This window comes from Limulus polyphemus, unplaced genomic scaffold, assembly GCF_000517525.1.
Source record: "Limulus polyphemus unplaced genomic scaffold, Limulus_polyphemus-2.1.2 Scaffold1956, whole genome shotgun sequence".
Lineage (NCBI taxonomy): Eukaryota > Metazoa > Arthropoda > Merostomata > Xiphosura > Limulidae > Limulus > Limulus polyphemus.
In genome coordinates this window covers 151,464-161,653 of record NW_013667566.1, presented here as the reverse complement: position 1 = coordinate 161,653, position 10,190 = coordinate 151,464, and the positions used below count along the sequence as shown (strand labels likewise).

Here is a 10,190-nt window from a genome sequence, read left to right as displayed (position 1 = left end):
AAGTGGGATTGACCGTCACATTATAACGCCCCCACGGCTGAAAGGGCGAGCATGTTTGGTGGTATACGGATTCGAACCCGCGACCCTCAGATTGTGAGTCGTCTATTTATTTATTTGCATCGAAATATCGGAATCATAAAAATTCTTTTTCATACAGGTAAAACTATTTGTTCCCCTCAACAGGGTTTTTTTTTTTTTCACTGAGAGAAAATTGTTTAAAATATCCATTCGTATCGCAAAATAAGTATATTTCCAAAGTGATACATAATACTTTTTCACTCCTGGAAACTGAATTACTGGTCAAATTGACAAGTACTGGGAATTTAAAAATCCCGCCCCTTTATTATGTGTTGTTGCACGTCCCTAAATCTCTACATGCTATCCAGAAAACGTGTTCACAAATTGTTCAAGAGCGTTTTAATGGATTTCAGTGTAAAACTTTATTTTCTATCAGTGAAAAAAATCCGACCAAGAAAATTTGTTGACAATGACACATCAGAATCAGTGCATGAAATTCGATGTAAAGACTGTAATAGTTCTTAATTCGGAGAAACTAAGCGACATCTTTCAACAGGACTGAAAGAACGTTTGAAAGCTCCCTCTGGTGTCTCCAACACATGGTCAAACATGTTCACACCTTTGGCTGGTTTTGAATTTCGCGCAAGGCTACTCCAGGGCTATCTGTCCCTAACATTACAGTAATAGACTAGAGAGAAGGCAGCTATTCAACATCACCCACCGTCAACTATTGTGCTACTCTTTTACCAACGAATAGTGGGATTGACCGTCATATTATAATGCCCCTACGGCTGAAAGAATGAACATGTTTAGTGACCCGCAAATTGCGAGTCGAGCGCCCTAACCACCAGGCCATGTCAGGCCCCAGTCATTCCTTTGAGTTTTCAGATGTTAAATTTATTGACAAAGCAAACAATACAAATCGCAGTAAAATTAAAGCTCTCTTTATCAAAACAAACACAAAAAACTGGACTTTATAAGTATATATAGGTGTACGTTTATGTTTGTTCTTAATTCTTCTTCTTAGCTATTTTTTTTATTTCTAATAGGCCTAAAAATGTTAACTTGTTTATATAACAATTTTAGGCCTATCGTCAATTTTTGTTATATTACTATTTGATGCATAATATCGTTCTTATGATAGAGCATGTGACAGTTTGAACATTTATGTGATTCAATTGTAAGGTTGTCACCTGATGATGTTAGGTACACGTAGCAAAACGTAGTGTCTAAAAACAAACGAGATTTTTAAACATATTTACTTGTTTATCCCTAAATTAATAAATAAATATGCCTTCTATTGTTGATTATTGTCGATTCGCTCAGTTCCAGTTCCAGACCAATGTGTAGCACCAAAATTTTATGAGTAATTTATGTAATAATATTTATCAAATCAAATCAGGTGAAATATGTTTTTAATAGAATAAACGTAGTACATATATATATTACAATTAAGAGTGAATAATACCGGTGTGATTACAGCACTTCATCATCTTTCGTATCTTAATTGAAAGATATTGTTACGTCTCCGTTCGTTAGTAAATTTTCCGTAAAAATTCTTTCCGAAGAAACTTTACCGATACAAGTCCTTTCTTAAATAATACTGGTTTATTCTTTCTGAATACAACTTTGCAATACACTTAATTTCAACAGTCGCGCTATAACAAACGCTATAATTCACAACGAACGTCTCACTTGCTCGACTCAACAATACTCTCTCTCTGTCCGCAGTTCAATTACTCATTACACTGATGCCGTCACGTCTTGTCCGTCTTATATATAAAAGAATACCGAAATCTAGTAACCTCCCGAGGATTCACGAAGCTTCGAGAATATGACGTGTTACTAGGGTCACGTGACCTCCGCTGTCGTAACAATATTGTGCTTTGGCAATTTCGGTCTTATACAACTCATAACTTCTATTTATCCATGATATTATGAGGAACCTCATTGTTATAGTATCGTTTAATTTTGATATTGGCACAACATCGCCTAAACTGGTAGAAAATGTTACAATATCGTTACTTACTGATAGCACAACAGAGTATCTAATCGTTGAATGATGTATAGAAATGAGGAATCCCATAGTAAGGTGAAGAAATGAACTTATAAAATGTCTGTCATCATCAGGTTCTTTTCCTCGGCTTGAGTTTTCCATAAACAAACTCCTCCTCTTCAAATTATAACAGAACTAGAAAACCATACCCGAAAAATTACCAGAAACATTCACGAATTCATCAAAAGAACTCCAACTAATTTCAACAAACAATCTCAACGAATGTTTCCCTCTGATAAAACATTCATATTTTATGGTTACCTGATGTTCTGGAAAAAAGTAATTTATCCAACATTCACCAAGATTTATCCAATCGTTTATCATTTCATCTATCGAAAGTAAGCGTGTTCAAGTTCACTGAACTTTAAATACAGGCCTAAACTATTTAAACTCCAAAACTTTTATTATTATCAGTAGTAAATACAGGCTTAAACTACTTAAACTCCAAAATTTATTTTATTATCAGTAGAAAATACAGGCCTAAAATACTTAAACTCCAAAACTTATGTTATTATCTTAAAAGCCGAATCAGTAGTAATCGTGAACAAAAAAAAAGAATGTCTACGAAATTTAATTCTGTCTTCAATGATAATTTTAAAGTTCTACCCATTTACAAGGATATGACAAGTTCCAGATGATGTAAACTCAACAGTTTTCTATTAACACTAAAGACAGTTTCCTTTCTCCTGAGTAGTATGAGTATTTAAGACCGCCAATGCAAGAGCTCCTCAATTATACCACCTTCCTAAAATCCAAAAAGGTTTAAAATGTCCACTTCGTACTTTTTCTCAGCCTCTGGTGTCTACAGTTAAATCATAAGCAAGTTTCTAACCTCGGTTGTCTCCCCGTAAGTAACTTCTGCTTAATCATATTCAAAAACTTAATTAATGATCACTGACACTATAATGTAAATTTAATTTATTGAATCAAATTACAAACGGTAATTAGTAATCTTATTTATTTACATGCTCTAATGTAAATCAATGCCAAATTTGGGATCCGCTTTCGGGGAATCCACGTAAATGTTTTTGCAAAATACCCAGGTTCCTTAAGGGGTTGAGTGAAAAGTTTTACCTTTATGCAAACCTCGGGACCAAGACGATTCGTTTGGTACCACTTGGAAGTCAGTGTGACCAGCGGTTTAGGAGGAATTAAGTGACACACAAAGACACTGAATCTGTATATTGACTACGGTACGACACGTTGACGACTTATTTACAAGTCAGCTTTTTGTACAAAGAACTATCAAACACCACCCCTTCTTAAAATTCACCATAGAACAAGAAACCTATAAAACTTTAGCATTTCTCCACGTCCTTATTCATAGAACAGATCAAAGATTCTCCAACTGTTTATCGCAAGGTCACCCACACTGTCCTCTACATACTTTGGTGTTCAGCTCATCCCACATATCAAGAAATAAGCATTTTAAAAACTGTGATTTCTAATTCTTCAACCATTTGCAATTCCTAAGACATATTGAATTTTGAAATCCAACATTTAAAATCTTTTTTTTTTCTTCACGTTAGCAAATTTCCTAAACCCATAATCAAAAACACAGTTAATAATACTCATAATCATAGTTCCTGTGTTTTCGATAATTTAACGTCAATACCGGTCTTTCTCATGCTCTAAAATTATTACGGTTTCATCTAGGTAAAAAACAAAATTTTAAAGTAAAAGATAAACTTAATTTTGCTCCTGGCACAAAACTAGGCAGTATTCTATCAAGTAAGTTTCAAAACGAATGTTGTTTATGAATACAAATGGCAGGAGAGTACATCAAGTTATATGGGTGAAATAGGGAGAAAACTCAATACCTGTCTGTATAAACGAGCACAATCACCAACCTTCTCACATCTTTAAACATAAGCAAGACTCTAGTAACAACAACAACTCCTCTCATTATTTTCACGTGCTCCCCAGTGGCACAGCGATATACTTGCAGACTTACAATTCTTGAAATCGGTTTTCGATACCCGTGGTGGGCACAGCACATATAGCCCACTGTGTAGTTTTGTGCTTAATTATAAACAAAGGAATCTTTTCACGTAATTACTACGTAAAGGAAATGCCAATGGAAAATCAAGAGAGCTCTATTAATTAGAAAAAACACTCTCTCTATAAACAAATATCCTGGTTCCTAACGATATTTTATTTACCATTCTAGTTCCAAAACATTCATTTGTACTCAAATTCGATGACGAGGAACCCACTGTACCTGATGATGACAAAACCTTGTCGAAACGTTCTACAGTTGCTGTTATGTTAAACTTATATTAAAGTTTTTTCTTCATCACCCATTCAAGCCGTCTCCAAGCATTATCATACATTTGTACGTTTAACTTGATGATCACAAGTAAACTGTTTTTCATGTTCTAATGAAGCCGTTTCATAAGTGTATTTAGTCTTTATTCGTTTAATTGCAGCTTTTCCATAATATGACCCCTACAGCTTATTTAGGGTCTGTATTTATTGATGATGAAACAGTCAACATTTATTAAGGTTATAACTGTCTTCATTTTTATAATTCAATGACAAGTAGCAAATCGAATGATAAACTGGGCATCACATTTATTTTTTATGCGTCTCCATTTCTTGACGATGTAAAAATATCTCCCTTTTAATAATAAAGTTAGATAAAAATCACATTTACTCTCCAGATAATTTTAAAAAAAATATTTCAGCCAACGTTTCGCCATTACGATTTCATCAGGGTTAGTTCTAAGTTCCTTTTTATGCACTACAAATACTGATAAACAACAAAATATCCCCATTTATTGAAAAAGTAACACTTATTTGTCAAAACGATTACTGAAGAAGGCAAACGTTTAAATGAAAACTCGTTTATTTGCGCTATGTTTTGGGCGTATGCTCTTTGTCAGACTTAAAAACAGTATAAAGAACGCACAAACTACGTATACACATACTAAAAATAAACGGCCTTATAACACTAGATTTTTTGTTTTCCTTTAAATAGATACTCAACGTTTCGCTTTACAGTTTCTTTAGGAGAGTGCTCCACTAAAACACAAACCGTAACTGACAATATAAAAGTATTATATAAGTATTATGGCCGGCATGGCCAGGTGGTTAGAGCGCTCGACTCGCAATCTGTGGGTCGCGGGTTCGAATCGCAGTCAACATCACCCAGCGCCAACTCTTTGGTTACTCTTTTACCAGCGAATTGTGAGATTGACCATTACATTATAATGCCCCCACGGCTGAAAAGGTGAGCATGTTCGGTCAGGAGATTCGAACCCGCGTTCCATTGATTACGAGTCGAATGTCCTAACCACCAGGCAGCGCCAAGCCCGTATACAAATATGAATGACAAAACTGAACAGATGAGAAGAAAATAAAACATGGCGTGTTTAAAAACATGAGTTATTTGTAACAAACATTGTTGCGTTAATGTGGCCTGAGACAACAATTAAGTAAAATAAAGGAATCTATAATATTATTAGATAAGAAAACAAAACAAACTGTATATCAAGTTTTTAGAAACACCTATTGGTGGAGACAGAACATTTATTTGGGTGCAGTGTTTCGTCTCTAAAGGTGAATATGATCACGTAGAACATTCAAAATACATAGACATTCGTACGTTGTAAGTGATCATGTCACACGGTTAGAGACGAAACACTATACGCAAATAAATCTACTATCTCACCAATAGCTGTTTCAGAAACTTTAAGTTTGATAATTAAGATAACATATATACATATTAAACTTAAGTGGTAACGAGAAAAAATTAAGAAGAAAGATGTATAATTAGCTTACTATGCAAAATAAAACAGAGATCGAGATGGATATAGTATTGTTACGTCTCCGTTTGTTAATTAAATTTCCGTAACTTCGTTCCGACGAAACTTTAGCGACACAAGTCCTTACTTAATAAAACTGGTTTATTCTTTCCGAATATAACTTTATGATACACTTAATTTCAACAATCGCGCTAAAACAAACGCTATAACAACGAACGTGCTCAATAATACTCTCTGACTGCAAGTTCAATTACTCACTGTCTACACACACACATTGTTCCGTCACGTTGTCACCCTCTTATATATATATACCAGACTACCCTATATCTAGTAATCTTCCGACTATTCCCGAAGGTTCGAGAGGTGGCGTGACACCAGTCACGTGACCTCGCTGACGCAACAGTATCAATACATATATCGTAGGGAATGATTGGGAATGTAATTGGTGATAGCGAAGATACACTGGTGGAATTAATATACAAAAAAAAGTTTTAATTACTTGAAAAATAATCTTTCGTTTATTTCATGGAGTGACAAATAATTTAATTTAACTGCAAGTAATACCAGATTGTGTTCTAAGCTTTCAGGTTTAGATCTGAAAGGGTGATATAGTAGGGCAAGTACATTCATATCGTTGGTTCCGTTGTGGTCTGGGGCGTTAATGTTTTGGAACAGGGAGTCGAAGGTGTTCTCGAAACCTGTTGGTCTCACCAATATAAATCTACGTCGTATACAGCGAATGCATTATATGATGCATTCCGAGGTACAGATGAAATGTTGACACGTGGAATTTGTGTTCGAGACAGTCTTAGTATCGTATGTGAGATATAAACTCGTCTACGGGCGGAGTTCCTTGAGTTGTGACATTAGTTTCTAATTTACAACGTAATAAGTGGTATTTCAAGTTCTTTTCATGTTCGTTAAGAAATAAGGGAAGGGTTAGTGAATTTGTGAGCGGATGTGTAGTCTCTCGTAAACAAGGTAAAATTTCTTTGGACAATTCTGTTAGTCTGACTATTAAATAAGTGGTATGGAAGAACCAAATTGATTACCTCAGTATGTGTGTAGTCTGTCTCTGGGTTGGTGGCAATCAGCTTGTGATAAATCCAGTTATCCAGCGGAATAGTTATGTTGTTGAAAGAAATATGATGCCCAGTCTGTCATTAGAGTCGCCACTTGTCATAAGTTGTACTTATTTCGGGGGAATTCCACCCTATATCAGTAACCCTTGACAAGAGCAAACCGGAAAAACATTACTAGGATTCTTACAGTGATGAACTTTGTATTATACGTGTGGTATATGTAGTTTTCATACCAATACAAACATGGGATCGCTGTAGTGAGTAAAGGACAACAATCGATAGTAAAGAGTAGCCCAAGAGTTGGCGGTGGATAGTGTTGACTAGCTGCCTTCCCTCTAGTTTATAACTTCAAAATTAGGGACGGCTAGCGCGGATAACCCTCAAGTAGTTATGCGCGAAATTCAACACGCAAGTAACCGTTAAATCCCTTTTTTCGGCCAATTAAAAACTACAATTCGATTTTTCCATGAAAATGCGACGCACTAGAAAAAAGTCGCAGAAGAGAAAGGCATATGATCATGGCCTGTTTTATCTACATTCCGACCTTTAGATGCCAATTCGTTGCGCACAGACAGACAGATGAAAAGACAAAGAAATTCACCGTTTCAACCTGATCTGCGGGAAGTTATTTTTTATTACCTCAAACCTCCTCATTTCGCTCGCAGATTTGAATAATACTTTCATTTACTGGCGGAATAACAGAGCATTGGTTGATGGTATATCATAGTTTTACTTTGTTGTCAATAAATAACAGTGTCCTTATATGATGATCAAATTAACTGTCTACTTTTGAATAAAAATCTTCTAAATCTGGATATTCTTTCATTATAATTGATTATTAATAGAAAGACAATGGTTGAGCTAATATTAAAGGAACGAAAGTATTAATATGCATAACCTATTATCGATACCCTAAGTATAGAAACTTTCACATGCAATAATATATTTATTTATATTATTTTCCTTTTGAATAGGTTTCTATGGAACATTGGTAAAACATCCTAAGGTGTGAAATTTCTCGAAAGGAATTTTAATATATTCTCCAAACAATTTGCTTGTTTGTTTTAATTTCGCACAAAATTAGTCGAGAGCTACCTGCCACCTCCAATTTGTAAATAAGTTAATTACCATCAGCTACATCCAATTCTTGGGCTACTCTTTACTAACGAATAGTTACATTATAAAGACTCCAAGATTGAAATGGCGAGCATGTTTAGGGACGGGATTCCAACTCACAGCACTCAGATTGCGAGTCTAGTGTCCTAACCACCAGGCCATCCCACGCCATTCCTATAACATATTCATTTTTATACTCAATTGTACTTCATTCTTGATAGAAATAATAACTGGATCATTTGTTGTGTTTTGTATCTTGTAAACACCCCCTTAACATAAATAATAATAATAAGTAATCTCTGGAGTTACTTATCAGGTATTCGTTTTTAACAGTCTTTCGCATTCCAGTCAGCATAACATCAATTAAAATATTTCATTTTGTCAAGTAAGTTAGTGTAAATTTGTATTTTTTTTAAGTTCCCTCCAAACTGGTTATCTTTCTTATTTTCTTAATAGGTAAATATTTTAGCCTTGTGACTTTTTCCTTCACGAAAGTTACCTGTTGAAACTATTGTTATTTAACACTGCTGTAGTTTAAGTGTTAAGTGAACTTAATATTCGTTTAGTGAGTGTTTGTGCTTTAACAATGCCATTGTTCAAGGATCATTGTTGATGAATAACAGCGGTAATTTATTTGTTCTTTTTGGAGTTTCGGTAGATTTAAACAGAATTTTAAAAAACGATTACTTCAAAAATAAACGTCTCAATTTGATTATTCAAATCGACGTTTTGGGTGAAAAGGAGCAAATATTCCCGGAAACATGATCTTGAAAAATTAAGTTAAGAGGTCCGATATACCCGGAAACATGATCTTGAAAAATTAAGTTAAGAGGTCCGATATACCCGGAAACATGATCTTGAAAAATTAAGTCTGGAGGTCCGATATACCCGGAAACATGATCTTGAAAAATTAAGTTAAGAGGTCTGTTTTCGATTTCAATTTTAAATAATAATTTCTTATCTTTTATTTAATTCTTTCATGCCTCCCAGTGGCACGGCTTACAACGCTAAAAACCGGGTTTCGATACCCGTGGGGGGGGGCAGAGCACAGATAGCCCATTGTGTAGCTTTGTGCTTAACTTCAAAGAAACAAACAAAAAAATTATTTGATTTACGAAAAGGTAATACACTCAGAAATAATTACATTCGAGTGTGATATTTGTAACATCGCACATTACGTTATCATAAAAAGAGAAATATTACTATTATTAGTAATACTAGCACGTGCGTTTTTAATGTAAAATCTCTGTTCCTGAAAGATGTTACAATTGTATTCAAGAACAGAATCAGTCTTTATGAATTAGTGTAAAACATTACTATTTAATATCTCACGCTGTACGAAAACCCCTACAGCCCTAAAGAAAAAGCTTTTGTGATCGATTTTCCTTTTGTATACCAAGTAAAGTTTAAAATCCTAACTCAAATTCTAAATTATTAGTGATACTTTAACAAGCATAATCTGTTTTTACCAATTTACATCTATACAGTTTCAGCCAATATATTATAACTTCTTACGAATGCATAAATAATTCTATGTCGAGCGTACCTTAAAATGTCTTCCAAATCGCTTGTAGAAATATTTGCTGCCATCATTTGATTCACTGTTTAGCCGCTCTCAGTAACTCGGACAAGGATTTCCTACGATTTTTCCCGAGTTAATTATCGATCTTGGCTAGGGCTTCATGAAATGGTGGGACGATGTTTTATTATAGCAAAACCGAAAAGTATAAGTGAACAAATGGTTAGAATATCCTACAAAATATACGAGTAGACTGCTTAGGGGTAGTTTAATCAATAACTATCCTTAAGGAATAAGATTCTGTGGAATTACGAAAAAATCAAATTGTTATTAGTAAAGTAATATTAGGCCTCGAGCCCTTTTATTGTGTGGTGTTAACTTGAAACGTTGATTCAATGATGGGATAACATAAATTTATGTTTATTAACAGTGTTATTAGCATTTCATAAAATCTTATAATCCGTTTTTGTTTTTTAGGTTTACTACACGGAAGCCTAAGCTCATATCAGTTTTTGTATGATGGTGATATTCTAATATTTTGTATTTATATTACACAACATCAGTTGGAATATTTATAAATAAGCGGTAATTATAAAATAATTTTACAGGGGGTCAGTTGTAAGTTTACAGAC

The 10,190-nt window shown here is 34.3% G+C and overlaps 1 protein-coding gene across 1 annotated transcript in view; it reads right to left on the bottom strand.

Moving 5' to 3' along the window:
* The window catches only part of LOC111087279, a 23,406-nt gene extending 13,748 nt beyond the window's left edge, over positions 1 to 9,658 (bottom strand). The window contains exon 1 of the mRNA XM_022393381.1: positions 9,586 to 9,658. The gene's annotated coding sequence lies outside the window, so the exon portion shown is untranslated. The remainder of the gene's footprint in view (positions 1 to 9,585) is intronic.
* Between the last annotated feature and the right edge of the window lie 532 nt (positions 9,659 to 10,190).